The following is a 25,817-nucleotide window of genomic DNA, read 5'->3' on the forward strand; positions in this document are numbered from 1 at the left end:
GACACCACCTAGAGGAAATTTGGACGAAAAGACATACAAACATTTACACAATCTTATCTTAACATACCTTCTGTTCCGATCCTTGGACACCACCTAGAGGAAATTTGGACAAAAAGACATACAAACATATACACAATCTTATCTTAACATACCTTCTGTTCCGATCCTTGGACGCCACCTAGAGGAAATTTGGACAAAAAGACATACATACATATACACAATCTTATCTTAACATACCTTCTGTTCCGATCCTTTGACGCCACCTAGAGGAAATTTGGACAAAAAGACATACAAACATATACACAATCTTATCTTAACATACCTTCTGTTCCGATCCTTGGACGCCACCTAGAGGAAATTTGGACAAAAAGACATACAAACATATACACAATCTTATCTTAACATACCTTCTGTTCCGATCCTTGGACGCCACCTAGAGGAAATTTGGACAAAAAGACATACAAACATATACACAATCTTATCTTAACATACCTTCTGTTCCGATCCTCGGGACACCACCTAGAGGAAATTTGGAGAAAAGACATACAAACATATATACAATCTTATCTTAACATACCTTCTGTTCCGATCCTTTGACGCCACCTAGAGGAAATTTGGACAAAAAGACATACAAACATATACACAATCTTATCTTAACATACCTACTGTTCCGATCCTTTGACGCCACCTAGAGGAAATTTGGACAAAAAGACATACAAACATATACACAATCTTATCTTAACATACCTACTGTTCCGATCCTTTGACGCCACCTAGAAGAAATTTGGACAAAAAGACATACAAACATATACACAATCTTATCTTAACATACCTTCTGTTCTGATCCTTTGACGCCACCTAGAGGAAATTTGGACAAAAAGACATACAAACATATACACAATCTTATCTTAACATACCTTCTGTTCCGATCCTTGGACGCCACCTAGAGGAAATTTGGACAAAAAGACATACAAACATATACACAATCTTATCTTAACATACCTGTCCTTCCGATCCTTGGACGCCACCTACAGGATATTTGGACAAAAAGACATACAAACATTTACACAATCTTATCTTAACATACCTTCTGTTCCGATCCTTGGACACCACCTAGAGGAAATTTGGACAAAAAGACATACAAACATATACACAATCTTATCTTAACATACCTTCTGTTCCGATCCTTGGGACACCACCTAGAGGAAATTTGGACAAAAAGACATACAAACATTTACACAATCTTATCTTAACATACCTTCTGTTCCGATCCTTGGACTGCCACCTAGAGGAAATTTGGACAAAAAGACATACAAACATATACACAATCTTATCTTAACATACCTTCTGTTCCGATCCTTCGACACCACCTAGAGGAAATTTGGACGAAAAGACATACAAACATTTACACAATCTTATCTTAACATACCTTCTGTTCCGATCCTTGGACACCACCTAGAGGAAATTTGGACAAAAAGACATACAAACATATACACAATCTTATCTTAACATACCTTCTGTTCCGATCCTTGGACGCCACCTAGAGGAAATTTGGACAAAAAGACATACAAACATATACACAATCTTATCTTAACATACCTGTCCTTCCGATCCTTGGACGCCACCTACAGGATATTTGGACAAAAAGACATACAAACATTTACACAATCTTATCTTAACATACCTTCTGTTCCGATCCTTGGACACCACCTAGAGGAAATTTGGACAAAAAGACATACAAACATATACACAATCTTATCTTAACATACCTTCTGTTCCGATCCTTGGGACACCACCTAGAGGAAATTTGGACAAAAAGACATACAAACATTTACACAATCTTATCTTAACATACCTTCTGTTCCGATCCTTGGACTGCCACCTAGAGGAAATTTGGACAAAAAGACATACAAACATATACACAATCTTATCTTAACATACCTTCTGTTCCGATCCTTCGACACCACCTAGAGGAAATTTGGACGAAAAGACATACAAACATTTACACAATCTTATCTTAACATACCTTCTGTTCCGATCCTTGGACACCACCTAGAGGAAATTTGGACAAAAAGACATACAAACATATACACAATCTTATCTTAACATACCTTCTGTTCCGATCCGGACGCCACCTAGAGGAAATTTGGACAAAAAGACATACATACATATACACAATCTTATCTTAACATACCTTCTGTTCCGATCCTTTGACGCCACCTAGAGGAAATTTGGACAAAAAGACATACAAACATATACACAATCTTATCTTAACATACCTTCTGTTCCGATCCTTGGACGCCACCTAGAGGAAATTTGGACAAAAAGACATACAAACATATACACAATCTTATCTTAACATACCTTCTGTTCCGATCCTTGGACGCCACCTAGAGGAAATTTGGACAAAAAGACATACAAACATATACACAATCTTATCTTAACATACCTTCTGTTCCGATCCTCGGGACACCACCTAGAGGAAATTTGGAGAAAAGACATACAAACATATATACAATCTTATCTTAACATACCTTCTGTTCCGATCCTTGGACGCCACCTAGAGGAAATTTGGACAAAAAGACATACAAACATATACACAATCTTATCTTAACATACCTTCTGTTCCGATCCTTGGGACACCACCTAGAGGAAATTTGGACAAAAAGACATACAAACATATACACAATCTTATCTTAACATACCTTCTGTTCCGATCCTTGGACGCCACCTAGAGGAAATTTGGACAAAAAGACATACAAACATTTACACAATCTTATCTTAACATACCTTCTGTTCCGATCCAAAATGGGACACCACCTAGAGTAAATTTGGACAAAAAGACATACAAACATATACACAATCTTATCTTAACATACCTTCTGTTCCGATCCTTGGGACACCACCTAGAGGAAATTTGGACAAAAAGACATACAAACATATACACAATCTTATCTTAACATACCTTCTGTTCCGATCCTTGGGACACCACCTAGAGGAAATTTGGACAAAAAGACATACAAACATATACACAATCTTATCTTAACATACCTTCTGTTCCGATCCTTGGACACCACCTAGAGGAAATTTGGACAAAAAGACATACAAACATATACACAATCTTATCTTAACATACCTTCTGTTCCGATCCTTTGACGCCACCACCTAGAGGAAATTTAGACAAAAAGACATACAAACATATACACAATCTTATCTTAACATACCTTCTGTTCCGATCCTTGGACGCCACCTAGAGGAAATTTGGACAAAAAGACATACAAACATATACACAATCTTATCTTAACATACCTTCTGTTCCGATCCTAGGACGCCACCTAGAGGAAATTTGGACAAAAGGCATACAAACATATACACAATCTTATCTTAACATACCTTCTGTTCCGATCCTTGGACGCCACCTAGAGGAAATTTGGACAAAAAGACATACAAACATATACACAATCTTATCTTAACATACCTTCTGTTCCGATCCTTTGACGCCACCTAGAGGAAATTTGGACAAAAAGACATACAACATATACACAATCTTATCTTAACATACCTTCTGTTCCGATCCTTTGACGCCACCTAGAGGAAATTTGGACAAAAAGACATACAAACATATACACAATCTTATCGTAACATACCTTCTGTTCCGATCCTTGGACGCCATCTAGAGGAAATTTGGACAAAAAGACATACAAACATATACACAATCTTATCTTAACATACCTGTCCTTCCGATCCTTGGACGCCACCTAGAGGAAATTTAGACAAAAAGACATACAAACATATACACAATCTTATCAAAACTTACCTCACTGTCCGATCCTGGACATAACCTAAAACATAAAATGAAATAGATAACCATACTTCACTTTCAATTCTTTGAAGTAACCTATAGAAAATGGAAATAAATTTAAGAAAAGAAAATGAAAAAAAACACCATACACATGAAATCATATAAAATGAAACAGATAAACATAACTCGTTTTTTATTCTTTAAAGTTACCTTTACTATATATTTTCTATAGGCTACAGAAAATATAAAGAAAATTAACAAGAGTGCACACGCTGAAATGTCTCGCCTATACTAATCATTGATATTATGTTGATAGTCCTTAGTATAAAGCTTAGTTTTATTACAACTGTCTCATAAACGTAACTTTAACCAAGATAACTAAACAAAGACCAATGAACCTTGAAAATGAGGTCAAGGTTAGATGAACCATGCCAGGCAGACATGTACAGCTAACAATGCTTCTATACAACATATATAGTTGACCCATTACTTATAAAATATATAAAAATAGACCAAAACACAAAAACTTAACACTGTGCAATGAACCGTGAAAATGAGGTCACCGTCAAATAAAACCTGCGTGACTGACATAAAGATCATAAAATATTTCCATACACCAAATATAGTTGACCTTATGATGGCATACAGTATTAGATAAAAAGACCAAAACTCAAAAACTTAACTTTGACCACTGAACCATGAAAATTCCATACAACAAATATAGTAGACCTATTACATATAGTATGAGAAAAACACAAAAATTTAACTATAACCACTGAACCATGAAAATGAGGTCAAGGTCAGATGACACCTGCCAGTTTGACATGTACACCTTACAGTCCTTCCATACACCGAATATATACCAGCCCTATTGCTTATAGTATCTGAGATATGGACTTGACCACCAAAACTTAACCTTGATCACTGATCCATGTTCCTTTATTCAAACAAAAGTGTTTTCAACTTTAGTATACCACAACACTTACAAAACCATGTTTTATTACATCAATTTCAACTTTGCACATTAAATCGCATTGCTGGTTATCTGAGGATTAATTTGAGCCCTTAACCACATCTGTACGTCAGCAAATGGCGATTAAACAAGTCTAAATGTCCCAAAAAAATCTTGAAATTGGTTTCACCGGTAAGCTGTACCGATGTGAAAGGGAGAGGGTTAATAATATTATGTTCAGTCCTTAATATAAAGCTTTATTACAACTGTCACATAAACTTAACTTTAACCAAGAAAACTAGACATTGACCAATGAACCTATAAATGAGATCAAGGTCAGATGAACCATGACAGGCAGGCATGTACAGCTAACAATGCTTCCATACAATAAATATAATTGACCTATTACTTATAGTTAAAGAAAAACAGACTAAAACACAAAAACTTAGCAATGAACTGTGAACATGGAGTCAAGGTCAAATAAAACCTGCACGACTTGACATATTGATCATAAAATATTTCCATACACCAAATATAAACTTTGACCACTATACATTTACACCTTACAATTATTCCATACGCCAAATACAGTAGACCAATTGCACAAAAACTTAACTGTAACCATAAAAATGAGATTAAGGTCAGATGACACCTGCCAGTTGGACATGTTCACCTAATAGTCCTTCCGTACACTTAATATACTAGACCTATAATTGCTTATAGTATCTGAGATATGGACTTGACAGGCAAAACTAAACCTTGCTCACTGTTCCATGAAATGAGGTCAAGGTCAAGTGAAAACTGCCTGACGGGCATGAGGACCTTGCAAGGTATGCACATACCAAATATAGTTACTGGTATCTCATTACTTATAATAAGGGAGAATTTACAAAAAAGTAGTCACTGCATGAACCATGAAAATGAAGTCAAGGACATAAAGTCATTGGACATGTGACTGACAAAAACTTCATAATATGAGGCATCCATATACAAAGTATGAAACATCCAGGTCTTCCCCTTCTAAAATATAAAGCTTTTAAGAAGTTATAGCTAATGCTGTCGCCACCAGATCACTATCCCTATGTCATGCTCGACAAAAACTTTAACCACAGAGTGAATGTTTGTGGATGACGCCATCAACGACTGAATGTAGGATTGCTATGTCTCGCTTTTTCTACAAAAGTCGTAGGCTCGACAAAAAGAAGTGGCTTTAATGGCAGCTACATCATTGGTCAATTGCCTTTTTGTTTTCTATCTATCTTTGACTATTTTCATTTTATAATAAATATATATTTCAATCAGATGATATAATCAGTATTTTAAAATTAATGTGCATGTCAAATTATCAGAAGTTGGTGGCTAACCAAAATAATCTGATGTATACATTTTGAACAAAAATGATTCAATATCAACTGAATTTCAAACAATCTTAATCAAGTCATATTTTTCAAATTACTTTTAAAAAATATTGACAGTCAGAAAATTTCTTGCATTCGGATAATTTTAGAAAGACTAAGAGAAAAGGTTTCCAAATAGTCATTGTTAAGAGACTATTTGCTGTTGAAATTAAGTTAGAAATTAATGTGAAAGCATGGTTTATGTCAAATACTAAATTCTACGACAAGTTGTTTATTTACAATTACAATACATTCTTATTATTCTTTATTAAACAAACTCGGATGCAGTAACTGTGCTACAGGAGCATCAATTATACATAGTACATTATAATTACAGATGACAGAACAAGTGAAACTGTGAGCTACTGGTCACTGATGATACCCCCGCCGTAAAAATATGTAAGTGTTTGTTAAACAGGAAGTTGTTGAGTGATAAATCTGAAAACGTATCACACAATATAGCTGACTTGTATAAACCCTGAAACCAAATTTCAGAAAATTCTTGTATTGTAGTGATCCTAAGAAAAAACTTGGCTATCAGGCGTAAAAGTGTAAAATGATACAATTGTTCAGTAAACAGGAAGTTGTTGGGTGATGAATCTGAAAACGCATCACATGATATAGCTGATATATATAAACCCTGAACAAAAATTTCAGAAATCCTTGTATTGTAGTTCCTGGGAAAAATGTGACGAAAAATATTCATGGGACGAACTAAATGGATGGACAGACAGAGGTAAAACAGTATTACGTATTACCTACACATCAAAGCTGGGGTATAATGAATAGAAATTATCTTAATATTCATTGAACTTAAATAAGATTTCAAGTTATTACTCCACATATGATAGACATTATGTAACTATAAAGAATTGTATTTGTATAAAAATTATTTTATATAAATTATAAAATATATTTCATTCAAGTATAAAGGAGTAGGTCCGGTAAGGACTGATTTTGGCCTCAAATTTCAGGTTCATCTTATGAAAGATTTTGACCACTTTTTAAACACCTAAGTGTCTATTTCATTTGAATCAAATACTGTATGTGAAAGATTTTAACTGATTTTGTCATTAAAAACGACCGGATTCAAGCTCAAATTTGTAAAATCTACCAAATATGCCAAAAAATGTCACTTTTCAGATGTTTTTTGTCAAAAATGAAAGTGGCCGCATCCGTGGTCATCCTCAACCTTTATATATGTTATGTATTATCATAAAATACAACTTACATTTCAATATTAAGGATGAACACAAATGGGGCCACTTTCGTTTCACAAGAAAACCGTCTAGAATTTAACTAAAATGCTAGAATTGTGAAGATTTTAGTAATATAGCATGACTTAATGGTGCTAGTACCCGATATATGTGCATTGTATTGTCAAAAACAGCCCTTATTTATGTATACTTAAAGGCATTCTACTGTCCAATAAATAACTAAAAGTTTACATTTGAACAATTTGGAAAACTGCTATATTTTGGGGCCAAAAAGGGGTCTTACTGGACCTACTCCTTTAAAAAAGAGACTTTGGACTAATTAGTAATGATTTTTCAAGCTGTTTCCCCATCTAATTTGAAAACAAATTTTCAAGCTGTTTCTCAAACCAATTTGAAATTATCTAACAAATTTTAACAAAGTTTCAAATACAATTGTAATGAGCAAATACTTACATCATCATTATCTGGCAACTAAAATGAAACCGTCTTCCTTCAGGTGTATGACTGAACTTTCGTCGGGCTCCTCCAGGGGTCTGTAATACAAAATAAAAGAATTCTTATATTTAAGAGATAACAGTTAGTAAATTGAAATAAAAATATACTTAACAAAGTAATATGAAGATATCCAAATTTACAATCAAAAACTTTTCTTTCGTTCAGTTAGGCAGCAACCATTTGATTTTCGGGGGGGGGGGGGGGGGGGGGGGGGGGGCTATGGTTTTTTTTGGAAAAAAAAGTTTGTTTCCAGTTTTTGGAGAAAAAAATAATTTGTTTTTGATTCTGAGAAAAAAAAATTGTTTGTTTCACCCTCAGCTGCCACTATATGTAATGCTAAAATTGAAAGAAAAAAATTGTTTTCGACTTGTCGCGAAAAAAATAGATTGTTTTTCGCCACAGGCGAAAAAAAAAGTTTGCAGAGAAAAAAAAACCATAGCCCCCCCCCCAGAAAATCAAATGGTTGCTGCCTTAGTCTAAATTAGAAAAAAGGTTTTCAAATTGTCAATGATTAGATAATCAAAAGCTGACTGCCACGAGCGCATGATATGCTGGAGCTATTTAAAGAATAAAGTTCCATAAGTCCTCACTGTTATAAATTTATAAATAAAAAAGAATTAAAGGAGGTAGAAACCAGTCACCAAAGTTTCATGAAAACTGCTCAAAGCACTTGTTACTGTGTTATTGTTTGGAAAACGGGAAAATCCCCAATTTTTTATGAATAAAATCTCATGACTTATAACACAAAATATAAAATTTATAAATTGAAAGTGAGCTTACGTCAATAGATTTTAAAAATATTTCATAAAAGTTTTAATGCAAATTGGTTAAAGCATTTTTGAGTTATTGTTGGACAATGACAATATGTCTGGAGGATGTGGTATTTCAATCAACCTTCTGATCATCACAAGCCAATGAAAGTGTTCAAACCCTGCATGCAGCTAAAAGACATTAATAAATATGAGTAAACAGTCCAATAATAGTCTAAAATAAAAGTTTTGACATTCATGGCCCATAATTCACAATTTTCAGGAAGTAATATTACAATGAAAGATGACCTAAATAACACTCAAATAACGAAACCTTTAGAAAACATGATAAGCTTAAGGCCTCAACCAATTAATTTTTAGTTCTTCTGACACTTATAAAAAAAAAGGTAGCAACAGAGTGGAAGTTTATTAGTTTTTTTTTCAAAATTTCATTTCTTGGCAGGCGAAAGTATTCTTTACTAGCAAATGATATTATTTTTGACATATTACAAAAATAAAATCTATGAAAAATATTTTATGCCACTTACTAATCTCTCAAAGAGATAACGTTTAAGCAAGGGTTTTTAATCCACAGAGTTCTAAACTATTTACACAATGCATCATATTTAACATTCATATTTTAACGCATGCAGTGATATTAATGCCCCACTCTGGCGTGGGTTTTACTTCCAGTTTGAGAAAGCCCTAGTACCCAGTCACCAAAGGGGGAAGGGGGGTGGGGGGGGGGGGGTGAGAAATTTAATAGCAATCAGATCTTTATGTATATGGGGGATATATTTATCTGTGTTGAAGACCATACTGTGTGTGAACTGTATTGGTTACAAACCTCAACAAATTTGGTCTCTGGTGAAAGTTTGTCTCATTGACAATCATACAAATTATTTTTAAAAGATTTAGTACATTATTCAGTTGTATTGATGTGCTATTTCAATTACCACAAACCCTTTCATATCAAATTCCATGCTTTATAACTTTGTAATGATACTAGAAATTATAAAGTTTGGAAGGATAAAAAACTTTTAAAACCTTAACAAGAGTGCACATGCTGAAATGTCTCTTTTACTATATAGCCATTGATATAAATTTAAATTGATAGTCCTAAATATAAAGCTTTATTACAACTGTTACATAAACTTAACATTAACCAAGAAAACTAAACATTGATCAAAGAACCATGAAAATGAGGTCAAGGTCAGATGAACCATGCCAGATAGACATGTACAGCTAACAATGATCCCTATGTCGAGCTTTCTGCAACAAAAGTCCCAGGCTCGACAAAAACAAGAATGTGTCCAAAGTACACGGATGCCCCACTCGTACTATCATTTTCCATGTTCAGTGGACGGTGAACTAGGGATCAAAACTTTAATTTGGCATTAAATATGGCATTAAATATAATATCAAGGGGGACATGTGTACTAAGTTTCAAGTTGATTGGACTTCAACTCTATCAAAAACTACCTTGACCAAAAACTTTAACCTGAAGCAGGACAGACGTACGGATGAACGGATGGACAGACTGACAAGACAGATGAACAATTTGACAGACGAATGAACGAACTAAAACGGACGCACAGACCAGAAAACATAATGCCCCTCTTCTATTGTAGGTGGTGCATAAAATAGTTAACAAATATAATAGTATCATTGCGGTACCACTCCAATGCATTGCACTGCCATCATTGGGATTCACTCTTCATCCATGTTGAATTGTCATCAAGACATTGAAAAATCTTCCAAATTATTAGGAAGTGTCAGCGCTTATTGTGCCAAATTGTGGTCTTCCACGAAGCACTTTAAAGATATTGCATTAGCAGTCTGATTAAAATTTTGGTTTTATAAATTTGAAGAGGCAGGTTTCTTTTATAAAAAAAAAGTACTTTTTTTTGCACAGAAACTCCAGTTGTGTTAATTAGTTTACTCTGTTATTGAAATTCAAGTGGTTTATATTATCAGACAAAAAGAATTTCTTTCGGGAAAGTGTTTACTTTTGTGAAATATAAAATAATTTGAGTTTTATAATATTAAAGGCAAGAATTTTTAACTTATTGGTTTATTGACAGACTTAATTCTTTGAAATTTTCATGCCGAAATTTCATTCTTTTTTTTTATTTTCCAGTGTGGAATAGATGAAGTAAAAGATGAAATACACTTGGTCTTTCATTGCACCAAATTAAACAAGGAAAATGTTTAAAACTTTCTCTCATGAAGTCATGTAAAATAAACTCATCCAGTTCTCCTGAAAAGTTATTTTTGTTGATGACCAGTGTGCCTTGATATTTTAGTAATTAATGTTCCTTTTCATTAGTTAAATTCATAATTTTATAACTATAGCTTGCTTGACATTTTTACAGAGAGAGCATATAAGGAAAAAAAACATGCCAAGTTTATTAATTCAAAATAATTCTTAGCTTACCTCACATCTTGTGCATGTAGCACATTTCCATAGCGACCATAAAATATGATTTTGTTGTATCATTCATGTTTTTGGCAGGACCTACACAAATGTATATACAGGTTGCCACCCCCAGGTGGAGATATCCCTTAAATTAGGGACTGTCCATCAGTCAATGGGGTGACATAATCATTTTACTGTTGTAGAAAAACTGATTTTTTAACTTAAAAGGGGAAAAATTTTTGGACATGTTTTGACCATATAATACCAGATAGATGTAGAGTTCTCAGTGGCAGATCGAGACCTTTTCATAAAAAGGGGGCGCTGACTGTCCTAAGGGGGGTCTTGCTTCAGTGATTCCCTATATAATCAACCTATTTTTTTCCAAAGAAATGCCCCTGAAATGATGTCAGTACAACAAAAATGGTAGACTCAACTATACAATCCTGTAAAGCATTAAATATGGTTTATACTACATAATACTTTATAGACCTTTTTTTCATTTCTATTTATTAATATGGTATGTTATTTTAAGTTGATTTACACAAAAAAAAGCATGCATGCGGCGTGTGGTCGAGTAGACCCGCCGGGGAAAATATAGTAGTGTAACAAATTCAAAGCAGATTACTGAATTATGAAATTTGAATGTTAAATCTTCTTTCTGGATTGTCTTTTTATAAATTCGTTTTCGACAGCAACCAAGATAAACTTGACATTCATTTTGTGCAACACTTCTATTACTATTCCGCCGTTTTAATTTGTTAACATGTTATACTTAAAGAAAGAATAAAAGCTACCTTCTGCAAGAGACTTTCCAACCAAAGTAATATTTAACCTAAGTGAACAGCCAGTTCAGTGAAACTAGTAATTCGAAATGAATTCCCTCATCATAAAAGTGTTCACAAATTAGAACAAAAGAAATTAAGTGCCCAATAAATAGCCGTGAGGTATTTTGTCTAATGAACCATGAAGCCTAAATACAGAATTGTGAAATCTGTTCAAGTTCAAAACACAAGTTTAACCTTTCTAAAGCCATATAAAAAAAATACGCCAACTTCTGTTTTATTGTGAATTTTTAGGTGCAGAGACACTAGAAAAATTAAATGAGGATTATTTTTTTTTTCATCAGTATCAATTTGTTTTTTAGTTTGCAGAACAATAGCATTTTGCATGGGCGGGTCCAGGTAAGGGCGTAAGTGACGTACGCCCCCCTCCCCCTTTAAAAAAAAATAAAATAAAAAATAATATTGGCATCTGCAATTGAGTTTGACAATACATCATCTTCTATACTATTAAACGAGAAGACCTCATTTTCAACAGCCAATTTCAAGTTTAAAGTAAAGTAAAGTAAAGTAAAGTAATCTTTATAAATTTAAAGTCGGGTTTCATACGTAAAGTAAAGTAAAATAATCTTTATAAATTTAAAGTCGGGTTTCATATGTACATAATAACCAAAAAACATGAGCTCTTAAGAGCTCTTTAAACCGACTGATATTAATAAACAAAACATACATGTAATAACATCAGATACAAACAAAACAACAAACAACAAACAAATATTTTATTTGCCAATTACGGCGCCCAAAATGATCAGAATAATTACAATATAATTTTCAAACATATATATACAACACAAACATACAGACAGACAAGACAGCATATATATGTGTGTAGGTCTCTAAAGTGCGATGGTACTCTAAAGTGCGATGATCACGCTAAAGTGCGATGGTCTACGCTAAGTTACAGTTATTGACCAAGCAAGTCGGTATATAGAATTTAATCTGCACAGCTCAGGTGACCCTTATTAACCCGAACGACGTAGGAGTTCGGGTTAAAGGGTCATCCTGAGCGCGTGCAGATTAAATTCTATATACCGATTTGATTGGCCAATAACTGTTTTAACACATGACGTCATTAATTTACGTGAACGTTTTAGGTGGGGATGATATTCCGCAATCCACGGATCCTAGGAAAGTTTATTGTAGGGTAAAGAAAGGGGGAAATACGACTTTCATTGGTAAGTTTTAAATTGATAACTTTTTTTTAGGTTTAGACTTATTGTAAAATTGCAATTAATGGTAGATTTTTTTTAAATGTTTCTATTAAATCTATTCCCATTTTTTTTTAAATAAATGGCGATTAAGACTTTGACAAATTGAGTACTTTTAAATCGTTGTATGAAAAAAAAATCATAACTGAAAGGGTTATTGAGTTTAGATTAATTGCTTTTGAATTTCTTTCCACCAATGATATGCTTTAATAGAGAAAGATAAACCGAGGAAGAATTAGATGTTATATTTTAAATTTTAAATGTTGAATAAACAGAAAATACGTTTCTCTTTCCAATCTTTTACTCCCCCTCCCCCAAATGTCTTTGTATCTACTGACACGTCCATCTAAATGAAGTCTGATTGATCTCTAATCTCCCTGTACTAAAACAAACTTAAATATGACCCCCTTTAAATTCGATCCAAAAATATGGGGAATAGATATTTAAGACACGGTGGGTATGGTTGTCCTGCGAGAGAACGTACTGTGCTGGTGATTCGGTCCTGACGGGTGCTGGTGATCAATGAAAAAATGTAAACAAAGACGAAAATGATGATTTTTGACGTTTTCACTCATAAAAAATGGAAGAAAACAGTTGAGATTTTTCAATTTCGTTTCTTATGGGTTCATATATAAACCATTAAAAAATTGACCCTCTAAACTGTTTCAGTAAGCGTAACACAAAAATGCTCATTTTCAGAAAATCTCGAACTGAAAAAATAAAACAAAAATGCTCATAGAGTCCGCTTTCTATACCGCAATCCACACGACAAAACAATTTTGTGAAAAAACATTGCAATTTCTTAAAATTTAGCATTTTCTCAATTTATGCATGTCCTGATACTGTGCTAGTGGGTCCTGTCATTGTGCTGGTGGGTCCTGATACGGTGCTGGTGATTTTGGATAAGAAGTTGGTCATATTTGAAACAAATGTTACAAAATCAATAAAATTGGGCAGATAATTGTTGCCAACAGGATCTATGACTCCTATTTTAGCTCTTGTGCATCCATTTGGCTGTTTAATATGTGTTTTCAAATGATCTTAACTTGTATTACATAATAACATAAAAGGGCAACATCTTTCGTCCAATATCAGATAACAATATATAGTAGGGGAGACTGGGGTTGAATGTGACACGGGTTGAATGAGACAGTGACTGTAAATCTTCCTTTAGAGAAGAAATTATGGCATATTTAGAAAGTTTTCGTGAAGTCTTTTCTAAATTGTATGGAGATAGAAATGGTTATGCCATAGAAGCGTTTTTGAAGATTTTATTAAGTAAATACTGAAAATCTAAACCGTAAGTATTTTTTACGATGTTCGAAATATTTTTTATGCTATTGATATTACTGATACCTTGTAAATAATCAAGATATATAAATGAAGATAAAAATTCGGGGCTCAATGTGTGATATCATATAAAATCCAAGTACAATAAGGTTCTCCACGCCTGATCGCCACGTGACCAACACTTCTTAGGGGCAGGTTGATACAGCACAAACGGGGCAGGGTGTGACAACCTCAGACAAGTATATTGTGAGTCTTTTCGCCCATTAATTCCAATAAGAATTATTTTCAATCCAAATAAGGGATATACACAAACAACATCTGACGTAAAACACTTTTGTTTCCGGTGTTTTTGTTTCAACGTAGGAGAAAACTAGATTATTCAGTCAAAAAGACGTACCATTTGACAGTGAGGAAAAAATTATGAAATAATGCAACATAAATACAATGTAACACAAAATGATATTTTTATTTGAGCAGCATCTGCTATATAAAACCTTATCCACAAATGACAATGCAAACCGGCCACACTCAATCACATACCAACGCATCAGTATATCATTTAACTGCATTATGTAGATATGGCAATATATATATACTTAAAAGTCAGCATTTATGTGTATTATAAAACAAAGATTTTTCATTCATCTTAAACAAAATAATTTTTAAAGGGTAATACCCTTTCAGTCCAACATTACACAGAAGTATGGTTGTATTTGAGCAGCATCTGCTAGTTTTTATACTTTTACAATTATGTAATGGAGTTTTATATGACAGCACAAACGGTTCCTTTTTTTTTTATTTATCTTCGTTCATATATCTTGATTATTTTACAAAGTATTATTAATATTATTTTTTTTTTTCGAGCATCGTAAAAGATAGCCACTGCTTAGACATTCACTATATGGCATTACCATGTCTGAAATGTCTCGCCTGCTTTTATTATAATTGAATTTCATTCATAAATAAATAAAGGAAGATGTGGTGTGAGTGCTTCATTCATACACCGAATACAGTAGACTATTGCATATATTTCTATGGGTATCTGTGATACGGACATAATAACTGATCCATGAAATGAGGTTGTCGGTTAACACTGTCTGAATGACATGTACACCTTGCAAGAATCCAATATACAAAATACGAAACATAGAAATTATCATACTAGTAACTAAATATAAGTGCGGATAAAATTTCATATGACAAAATAGTTCCTTGACCATAAAAATGAGATCAAGGACAAAGAATACATGACTGACGGAAAAGCTCTTAACATAGCGTATGTCACGCGCAATACAAGGTATGACCCATCTAGTAGGTCTTCCACCTTCTGAAATTGCGACAAAGCATGTACATCTGAACATGTAAACAGGACTACCAGTACTGTATGTATGTCACAACTTACCCCAACCTCTGTCTCAACGTACCCCGCACACGGGGTAGGTAGTGACATGCGACAACCCCCATTAAATCGTCAGATGCGACTTAAGAAATAGCTTTAGTGGATTAAAATCCTTTTAAAAATGTACACGAGATGTTTGTCTAGTTTGCTAGGTCTAGTAAGAAAGCTGCGTATAATTGATTTGTATGTATAGACAAGAACATAAAAAGTGTCTCATTCAACCCCTGTCTCCCCTATCTAAAATAAGTTAAAAATTCCACAATACTATATAATTCATTTTATGTGTCAATTTGTTCGAAAAAAGTCGTTAAGAAGAGAGTTTAAGTTAATGTCATGATTATCTGTCGCTTTCTAGATCTATGCTTAGCATTTATTTCAGATGACATGGACTCCTCACCCTGATGACCCTGCTGCCTTTCATAACTTCATCCGTATACATGTATTAATAGATAAACGAAAGGCTGCAACTGGTATTTTTGTATTTAAAATGATTCGTTGTAACGAGAATATTTGTGGTGAATGGAAACTGTGAGGGTCAAAATCTTAAATTGCTTATAAATGTTGCTGGACCTAGTTTCGTTATCTGATCCGAATTTTCTGAAATGTGCAAGGTAGATAGACATTTTGATTTGTTTACTCGGTAATGAACCCTTGTGTTGATCCCATGGTAAACTTAACAAAAATCTCTGTACAAAGGTCTGTGAATTTTCTACAAAAATAGTGATTTTATTTTCACTAAATTCTCTTTTTTCTACTAAATACAATAATGAACTATAATAAATAATAATGCTTTGCAAGAAGTTTCCCCTTGATATATGCACATTTCGTAATTGACATTGTCATAAACCGTACACGAAAAGATAAAATATTGATATAAGTACTTAATTTGCATCTTTGAACCCCCACCCCGGCTTGTTTTTTAGGAGCCTGGGGTGTCTAAAAATGGTCGATTACAGACAGCCGAGTACGCATTTTACTTTCCAGGCGTGTTTATGTTTTTTAAATATAAATTAAGGCTACATTTTAATATAATAATTCTATGAATTCACAATATAAAAAAATGCAGAAAAAAAATGAATGAAGTGAAATATCTTAGTAAGGAGTCATAACTACAGAGATGGTGTGTTTGACACACAAAACTTAAAAGCTTAGTGATATTACCAATATTAAAATAAAAGTGTATTTTAGTTGGGTATTTTTTCCATTTACTCATTTTCAATTATAATCAAGGCACATTTGATTTTTATTCATGAAAAATATTTAAATATAGAAAAGTAGGACACATTGTTCACTTCCTCCCCCGTAATTCTTTATCAAAAATATTTATTTTGAAATGAAAAAGCTAAGAAATCTTAGGTTTTTTTAGTGTTTTCTAGGTTATCTCGTCTTCATTCTCTGACATATTCTAGCTTGCCCTTTCATATAAAATAGTGATTTTTTTAGTGTTTTATCGAATTTTCGAAAAACAAATACCTGATAACCGCTTAGACAAAAAAAAATATTTTGGAAAAATCTTACAGCGTGATTCTTAATAGCTATAGCCTCGGTCACACCTTACCGGATAGCTCGAACGGACGCCTAACGGATAAAAAAAAAGTTATCCGTTGACAAAATTTGTATCTGTTGGGAGTCCGTTGGTGTACTAACGAACATGTAACGAATGCCAAACGGACACACAACGGACACTGAACGTACGTGAAACGGATACGTAACGGACAGAATGGACGTCGAACGTACATCCAACGGACGAGTACCGGATAAAACAGACACCGCTATGGAAGCGTAACGGATAAAACGGATGAACAAAATAATCTGAAAATTAAAGGCAATAAACCATCTAAAAATTAAAGGCAATAAACCATGAGAAATTTCAATTGGCATTTGTCCATTTTACATCCGGTAGTCATCCGTTTTATCCGTTATCCTTCCGTTAATATCCGTTTTATCCGTTAGGCGTCCGGTAGACATCCGTTGGTGAATTGGTCTACCGGATCTCCAACGGATGCATAACGGATACAAAACGGACGAGTACCGTACAAAACGGATGCCTAACGGACGTTCAACGGACATTTTATCCGTTGGACGTCCGTTCAAAGTTTGAACATGCTCAAAATTTTCCACCGGACAGAACGGACGTCAACGGATAAAACGGACGCTTAACGGACATGCAACGGATATGGACGGACGCCTAACGGATAAGAACGGACGTCCAACGGACATGAACGGATTGAGAAAAAGTTATCTGTTAGGCGTCCGTTCGAGCTATCCGGTAAGGTGTGACCAAGGCTAATATAAGATACATTTTTCTTTTACAACCCACCTTTAAAATTTTACGGGAAACTATTCCAAGCTTTCACTGTAACCTCGCTCTAACTTATCCCCCTCCCTCCCCCACCCTCCCCCAAAAAAAACACCAAACAAACAAACCCGCAATACTATTGTCATTCTTATAGTCAACACTCAATTGTTCACAAACAAATGTGTTTTAAGCTGCTAAAGACATGATTCAAACGCTCAGAAAGTCCTTTGTTCTATATTTATGCAAAACCTTTCACATTTTTATTTTATGGGTTATTGTTGAAGGTCGTACGATGACGTATGGTTGTTAACACATACTTCCTTTGGTTTCTTATGGAAATTTGTCCATTGACAACAAACATACCACATCATCTACATTATATTAAGTATTGTATAAATTACAACGTATTTTGGTGATCTTGCAAAATGATCGTAATCCCGAAAATCGTAAACATATTTTCTTATCTTAAAAGGGGGCAAGAAGGGTTCCATTAACAGGCCAATAAATAAGATTACAGTTAATTTCATTTTTTTTTTTTTTTAAATAGGGGTATTTTTTCTCTCATAATAACAGTAAACAGATTCACAACAATGTCAATTTCAAGAAAGCAGACAACAGCTAATTAGTCAACAACAGTACAGCATCAATGCTCTTGAATATATGCCACTTTTAACAAAATATAAAAGCACAGAACCAGGACATAGGAGCACAGCACCAGGACCGTTTTTCTTATCACCAGCACAGCGTCAGGACAATTCCGTTTAACGAACTTGCACGACTTTTGCAATATAATATTGTTGTAATATACTTTGCATGGTACTTATGACACATCAGAGAAAAATTAAGCAACAAAACAGTCGTTTTATTGCCGTTCTGATACAATGTAAACAAACCCACCAGCACAGAATCAGGACCCACCAGCACCCGTCAGGACCAAATCACCAGCACAGTACGTTCTCTCGCAGGACAACCATACCCACCGTGTAAGAAGTCGTTATAAAATCCATTGAATCTAAAACTAGTCCAAATCAGATTTCTTTTATTCGGATATTCTTAGATACATTTCTTTTTTGGCGGAAGTTACCAAAAATTGTTTTAACTTTCTTTCTGACTTTAAAACACTGATTTAAGATTTATGTTGTACGCAAAATATAATACTGAAACATTTTATGTTCAAGCTAAGATGAAAAAAAGGAATGAGAAACCTTTTTTTTTCCTATTCTGAAACTACGATGTTTGTACAAAGTTCAGTTTTGTCGTAATTTCAAGGCAGATGGCGGATTCGGGGGTGGGGACGAACATGTCGTTCACCCTAGGATTGGACAAATTATCGTGTTTTGCCTTAAAATCGTCAATATTGTTTTTAGTCTCGCGACGCTCGGTGATATATTTTTTTTTAATTTGATAGAATAACGCCCCTTTCAAAATCTAGGAACCTCCCCTAAAGGTTAAAATAGATTTGAACTGTGCAGTATATCTGAGGTACACCTTTGCTGTGCATTATCCAGATTATAGCACAGTAAGAACAAAGAGATTTTACCCATACCATGTGTTTTAAAAGTACGATGGTGTCTCACGCTAAAGTGCGACTGTTTTTGTTCGCTAAAGTACGATGGTGTATCACGCTAAAGTGCGATGGTCCAAAGGGTAAGATTCGATGTATTAAAAAATCGAGGTTTAAAAAGTCTTTTTGCAAAAGCTATTATGCTAAGGTATAACATATAGGCTTTACAATTTATCGGTAGGCTGAAGTGATTGTTTCTAAATTAACAAGTCCGACCAATTATTAATTGCTATAAAGGTAATTTATGTTTTGCAAATATTATATTTCAGGTCAAATGAATTTTTAACAATTCGAAGCATATTGAATATTTGGATGTAGCTAATCTGCTTGCCGCGTTCATACTAATGTTACAACCTCCCATACAATCGTCATTGAAAATTACAAATACAAAATTCTTTTATTGTCGGAATATGCGCCATTTATTTGTGACAGCTTTAATTTAAATGCCAGATAATGGCAGTGTTTGCAGAGCTTTCTAGAGCGAGTACGAATACACGTTTTATATTCCTACAATGTACAGTACAAACTAATGTTTTAACAGACATTTTATAATTCACTCATGAATACATGTATTTATATTTTACCGACGTGACTTTTCATTAAAACAACAGCATTTTAACGGGGATCGCAAAGTAAACTGCAACATAAACAATGATTCAAACGTATCCGTACGCTTCAAATAGAAGCAGGATTAGTATGCGTATCATACTCTTTTGTATAATATTTATAGTGTCATAGGGTAATATGGCCACTTGATCTTCGTAAATAGGGCGTTGAATATGTGACGAAATATAATGTTGCAAACCATGTATTTCACACTGAAAGTACATAATTATAATAAACATTTATTTCAAATGTTAACTTGAAATTTCCTTATAAATTGAACTATGAATTGGATAGAAGTACATGCATGATAAGGCCTAAAAGAAAATGTGCTTACCTGAAAGTAGGGAAAAAGTTAGGTGTCCCTTATGTAGCGTGTGTGCTAAAGTGTGTGAAACTCGCATTAGTCCGAGTTCGCCGTATATATAGTGCTAGAAAAAGTGGCGGGGTTGCATGCATAATAACTTCGTGCAGAGTAGTATATAGAGTAAAGTCTTTTTCTAATTGTCCGTCAATGAATGAATGAATGAATTATGAATGAATGTATGAATAAACGTAGTAAATATATAGTACATACAACATATAGTGTAGTACTAGTATATAACTGTACTCTTATAAATAGCTACGGTGTCAATAGCCATACAGTAAAATGGTCGACTGTAATATACAAGTCTTTCTAATCTACCAGCACTAGAACAAATGATGCAAAATTATGCTTTCTGGGTGTTCCGAAGACCCTTTCTTAATCTGAAAATGCAAGTTTTGTTTTAATAATTTTTTGACAATATGTTGGTCTCAAAGCAAAAATAATCAGTGTAAGACTTAAGTTTCTAGGGACAACATCAAAAGACCAATGTGCATGATAAAGCAAAAATGAAATTCACATAATTAAGTCTGTGGCTGCTGTTTTTTTTTAAATTCATGTTCAAGTTCAGAACAAAATTACTAGATTACAAAAGGAATGCAACACTAACAGAATACAGAAGGGCAATCAATGAACAAAAGACAAATAAATAAGAATTATTGATCCCGAAAAAGCAGGGCTACAAATGTAAGTCTGAGGGAAAACAGAACTTGCTTCTTGCAAGGCACTCGCCGTGAACCCAATTTGATATGGAGACAAGAGTTTGGTTTTGAAATTTCCTACATGAGGCATTTGCCTCAATGTAGTTACGGCCCTGTAATAAAATAAAAGTGAGGTAAGGTTTCCTGATACAATATACCTCCAGTTAAATGAAACCAATTTTCAGACATTTCAAGTCTATTTAGATAATATTTATTCCTCTATTATTAAAAAAAATAGGGAAGTGTTTTGGGGGAAAAAAGATGAATTTATGAAGAATCTGGTGCCATCTTTCGATTATACCTGCTGATTTATTTATTTTTAATACATTTCAAGTCAGGTAATTTATTTGCAAACTATCACAGAACAAACCATTTATTTTTGGGATTATCAAGGCTGAGTGACCCCCCCCCCCCCCCCCCATATCAAATGGTCGTCCCCTTATGCCTTTTTTTCTAATATGTGTGTGGATCTGATCTGGCTGTTTACAAATACAAAAATGCTGTTAACAGTTAACAAAGTGGGTTGAAAATCAGTTTACAGCTTAAATTTACCTCAGATAACAGTTAACAAAACCTTGAAAAGGGTCACAACAGGGTATTATTGTCCCCCCCCCCCCCCCCCCCCCCCCCCCCGCCATTATTGTGTCAATTATAAAAAAATCATTGTAATAAATTACTTTGCTATTATTCATGGGCCCTTTAATTGGAATAAAAATATCTTACCTTATCATAGGCTAAATAAAAAAAAAAACCTGAGAAGATTTTTTTTTATTGACCCATATATGGTGTAATTTCCAAATAATAAATCATTTTAAATTTTGCGCCTATTCAAACTTGGAGTATGAATGATTTCCCTTTACAGACAAAAATGTGAGTGATGTCATTATTCAGGTAGCTGGTGCATATTTCCGGTGAATTTCCTCCCTCTTTCTTAAGTATGTTGTTGTGTATACCATAACTTTGAAGCATATCGCATTTGTTTATATTAAAAAATATTTATTTAAAAAAAATATTAGTGTCCCATGCAGTGTATAATTTACAGTCCATGCTTGCTTTTATCAAAACATTCAGAACATTCACTTGAGATAACAACGGGTGTATTCAAAAGATGGAATAGCCAGTGGAACTAATTTTAGAAACAACTCATTTGCATATCGGGGAAAGCCTTGTCTGTGTTCAAAGGGGCCAATATAAAATTGGCGGGGATTGTAGTCTTTCATACGAACGATCAAATAATTTTCGTAGCAGAAACAAAGGTAAGTAATTGAACGTCAATAACCACTTTATGAAAGCACGCCCCTGTTCAACTCATCAAAAGATAATTTGTAATGTCCGACCGGCTTCTGCTGCCGGTGAAGACGGTAACAGCGCTTACTTGTAAACTTGTCCGTCTACTGTCAAATAATGGGCAATACATTTGTGTACACTACAACAGAACTGTTATATGCGAAGATAGTTTCGTTAACATTGTCATTGAAGTTAAAATGTTCAGAAGCTACGGGAAAAAAATCAAATTATATGTTTTCTGTCGCCATATTTTGCAACTGTCAAGGTCGGATGTTATCAAATGCAACATCAAAACATCAGAAAGTTCTGACAAAGTATTCATATCTTATCAAATGTATTTATTCCTAATTAAAGGGCGCATTCATAGGGCATATGAATCTATACAAATCACAAATGTTATCCATGCAAAATTGCATACTGATTCAGTAGATTGTTTTAATTTTAAATGATTTAGTATTCAAGCAAATTTATAGGAATATATATTATATATTGTCATTTACTCACACACTATGACAGCCAATACTCTTGTTGCACTTAAAATGATAGTGCAATTTCCATTATTACCATTAGCAGTACTTAAATTTTAATTTTATGAAAGAACAACATGTACAAAATGTGATCACTACAGTACAGTATAAAAAGGTAAACTGATAAAAAAAAGAGAAGAAATTAGAGGCTTTCCTAAAAAATAAATCATATTCAACAGTACATTCTGTGCACACCCTGTTCTAACCTAGGAAATTCACAAAATTATAGATAGATGCAGTAGATTAACCATTTATACCTCATTTGAACATTCCTTATTCATTTTTTTTACAATGACTTCATTAAAAAAGCAAATCTTAGACTGATGTCATATATTGTAATCATCGAGATTAATGAAAATATGACATCTGAAATTTACAAATGTATAAATAGTGTTTCCTGAAGCTTTTGAAAATGGCAGATAAAGTTCTTCTCAGAATGCACTCTTTGCGCAATTGGATACATTTTAAGGGTACATTTTGCGCAATTGGATACATTGTAAGGGTACATTTTGCGCAGAGGATTACATTTGTACACTTTTAAGAGCACTCTCTACAAAGATATAAAGGCACAGTAATGGTAAGGATTTAATTGAATATACCATTGTTTTATACTTGCTTATTACATGTAATACTTTTCCGTTTTTAATTTAAATCCATTATAGTAATAAAATTATCATTTCTAGACTTACATGAAGCTAAAAATTACGGTAAGGCGTTTTAAAATATGACGGAAAAGGGGCATGGAGCCAATTTTTATTTTCGTTAAAAGGTCAGCCTCAGGGTGTCGTAGCAAGCCAAAACCTCCTCCAGGAAACATGAATGAAAATGCATGAAATTTGTGAGTTCTGCACCCAAAAAATTTAAATGTTTAATTTTTGTTGCCACAATACTTTTATTCAAACATTAAGTGATTAACTTTATGCAGGTATTGCAATTGCTTACTTTCTCTGTTAAATTTCTTCATTTATCAAAACTAAAAACAGGATATTTAGTGCTTGCAAGTTTTTCTATTGAAGCTAAAATAAAATCAAGTAGATTTTTCCTTCACCTGACTCGAAGGTACTTGGCATAATTTGTGTTGCCAAAACCTGATGTCTGTATTGAGAGGCATACATGTGATGGTTGCTGGGAAATTTATGTGCATAGTTGAGTTGTTTGGGTGTAGGATATGGCACCCAACATCACACGCTGAACCAGACTCGTCTTTTAGTTTTCACTTATGCAGTACCCAGCCCCTTATTCTTTTGCACCATATGCATAAATTTGGTCCTTGCAAGTATCTCAGTATTTTGACAAGGAAAGGATATGTCTGACACATATGCGGTTTCACATAGACAGTTTCTCACTGTCTGTCTCCATATTGGTAGACATGGAACTTCCCAAATTATTTCTGTACAGCTTCCTCTTGCAGCTTAACACATGCTCACCAGATCAAAAGGAGTCTGACAGAATTCATTTTTCTGTCATTGAAAAATATATGATTGTAACACTTTTTCATTTCTCAATTATGTAAATTTAAAAAAAAAGTATTTAGATTTTTTTTCTCTAAACTACTTGTACATGTATACATTTTTGTGGACAATTTATAGTAATTCATTGGCATTGAATGTACTGTACTGTATGCTTATCAGTAGTAGTTGTCAATTTGAAGCAGAAAAAGGCCAAATATCAACTGATCAACTTCAGATTTTGATAAAAAATTCAATAATGGTTCATCACTATATATTTTTTTGTACATTTTAAATACCCAATTTCCACCCCAAGAAAATTGAAATGGCAAAACAATTTTTAGCAGGGAAATGAATCAAACATACAATGTACATACATTCATATATTGTTTTAGGTCAGTATGATACAGCATATATCTTTCATCATGGAGACATTTTTCTTTTGAGATGGAATTGATAAGGCAGTATTTTCTATTAAATCAACATGTTGAAATTCTTTTTGTTCTTATTCTACTGATCATGACCAGTACATTAATATGTTGTGATCTCTATTGGGGGTAGTAAGAAGTTCTGTTCTCTTATCAGACAGATAGTGTTTAGTCTATTAATTATATATGTTACTACATTTATCATCTTGTTACTAATTTCATATTGATTTAATTATTAAAGTTATCAACTTGATTATTTGAACTGGTGATGACATGTAACATTTCAAAACATGCCACTAATTCTTATCTGTTCAAAATTTCTCTGAGATTATGATATAGAGGATATGCTGTTTAAATGTTCCTTACCTATAGTATCATTATATATATAAGTTCATATTCATGTACCCAGTATATATGCATGTTACAAAAACATGCATGTACATAGTACATTATAGTATATATATATACATGTATATAGCTTCAATGGACATATAGTGATTTTTATAGTATTCTTCAAGTTTTTTTGTCTTTTGGTGGAAGAAACAAAAGATGTACAATTATATCATGAGATTAATTTTATATTAACCTAGTGGATGGAAATCGAATATATATGCATGTCACTTAAAGTCATAAGAAACCTCAAATTAAAAAAATAATGCGTATGTTTTAACTCAATGGATAGTTTTCATTATAAAATTTATGTACATATACTTTTTTCTGAAGAAAACTCTTTAATATATTCATATTTAGAAGAAGTTTACTTTATTTTAATTGCATCCTTCCAGGAAGCAATTCCCCCGACATATTTTCCGTATGCAAAGTGACCTCA

At 33.5% G+C, this 25,817-nt stretch overlaps 1 protein-coding gene and 1 long non-coding RNA gene across 25 annotated transcripts in view; one reads left to right on the top strand and one right to left on the bottom strand.

Annotated features, from left to right (window-relative positions):
• Positions 1–11,912, bottom strand: part of LOC139520034 (uncharacterized) — a 34,136-nt gene extending 22,224 nt beyond the window's left edge. Inside the window, exons 1-3 of the long non-coding RNA XR_011663796.1 lie at positions 11,826–11,912; positions 7,822–7,901; positions 3,818–3,842 (exon numbers count right to left, since the gene is read on the bottom strand). This is a non-coding gene — a long non-coding RNA (uncharacterized lncRNA). The remainder of the gene's footprint in view (positions 1–3,817; positions 3,843–7,821; positions 7,902–11,825) is intronic.
• Positions 11,913–22,222: 10,310 nt separating this feature from the next.
• Positions 22,223–25,817, top strand: part of LOC139520035 (gamma-adducin-like) — a 52,405-nt gene continuing 48,810 nt past the window's right edge. For 22 of the 24 annotated variants that reach the window (XM_071312427.1, XM_071312436.1, XM_071312423.1 and 19 more), the window contains exon 1: positions 22,223–22,554. The gene's annotated coding sequence lies outside the window, so the exon portion shown is untranslated. The remainder of the gene's footprint in view (positions 22,555–25,817) is intronic. The other 2 variants (XM_071312426.1, XM_071312439.1) reach the window with 1 other exon arrangement.

The sequence above is a fragment of the Mytilus edulis genome, chromosome 4, assembly GCF_963676685.1.
Source record: "Mytilus edulis chromosome 4, xbMytEdul2.2, whole genome shotgun sequence".
In the NCBI taxonomy this organism is placed as follows: Eukaryota; Metazoa; Mollusca; class Bivalvia; order Mytilida; family Mytilidae; genus Mytilus; species Mytilus edulis.